The following is a 1,355-nucleotide window of genomic DNA, read 5'->3' on the forward strand; positions in this document are numbered from 1 at the left end:
GCAAAACATCTCTTTAAAGTGTTGAAAAACAAAGATATCACTTTGAGGACTAAGGTGTGCCTGACCCAAGCCATGGTATTTTCAGTTGCCTCATATGCATGTGAAAGCAGGACAATGAAAAAGGAAGATACAAGAACTGATGCCTTTGAATTATGGTGTTAGCAAAGAATACTGAATATACCATGGACTACCCGAAGAACAAACAAATCTGTCTCAGAAGAAGTACAGCCAGAATGCCGCTTAGAAGGGAGGATGGCGAGACTTCATCTCATGTACTTTGGACACGTTATCAGGAGGGACCAGTCCCTGAAGAAGGACATCATGCTTGGTAAATTAGAGGGTCAGCTAAAAAGAGGAAGACCCTCAATGAGATGGATTGACACAGTGGCTACAACAATGGGCTCAAACATAGCACTGATAGTGAGGATGGTGCAGGGCCAGGCAGTATTTTATTCTGTTGTACATAGCGTAGCTATGAGTCAGAACCAACTGGAAGACACCTACCAACAACAGCTTCCTGATAGACATGGTGCTATTGGCTTATATCTATTATTTAACTTAGTCTTCAAAATCTTCAAAATTCTAAATCAAAATTTGTGTGGTAAGTGACATTTTCCCATCCTACAGATGACAAAATAGAGCCTAAGATAAATAACTTTTCCAAAGTGGCACAAGTAACAAGTGGTAAAGGTGAGATTCAGACCTATTATCTGTCTGGTTCAAAGCTTTTCCTGTATAGACTAGTCTGATTTGGGGTTCCTTCTAGCAATTGACGGAGTCCTTGGGTTTTGCAAATGGTTAACTGCTCAACCACTAACCGAAAGGTTGGCGGTTCAAACCCACCTGGAGGCACCTCAGAAGACCGGCCTGGTGATCTGCTTCCAAAAGGTCACAGCCTTGAAAACCCTATGGAGTAGCTCTCACACATGTCGGCCATGAGTCGGAAATGACTTGATGGCAACTAACAACAATGACATGTAGCAATTGGGAGTTCCTGGGCAGTGTAAACGGTTAACACACTCCGCTGCTAACCAAAAAGTTGAAGGTTGAGTCCACTCAGAAGCACCTGAGAATTAAAAATGGTCATCAAATTCTGAAACATCAGTCATTGAAAACACCATAGAGCATAGTTCTACTCTGGCACACAGGGGGTCACCATGAGTTGGACTCAACTCCAAGCCAACTGTCATTTCTAGAGACTGGAGGTGAGAGAGCTTGGAGGTTAAGCACGTAGACTTTTGAGCCTGCAATGCTTGAGTTCAAATCTCCACTCTGCCACTTATTTGATGTAGTAGTAAACATGTAGTAAGTATCAATAAATGTTGGCTATCTTTATTATTATTATTTGTGGGGGG

The sequence above is a fragment of the Trichechus manatus genome, unplaced genomic scaffold, assembly GCF_000243295.1.
Source record: "Trichechus manatus latirostris isolate Lorelei unplaced genomic scaffold, TriManLat1.0 scaffold00074, whole genome shotgun sequence".
Lineage (NCBI taxonomy): Eukaryota > Metazoa > Chordata > Mammalia > Sirenia > Trichechidae > Trichechus > Trichechus manatus.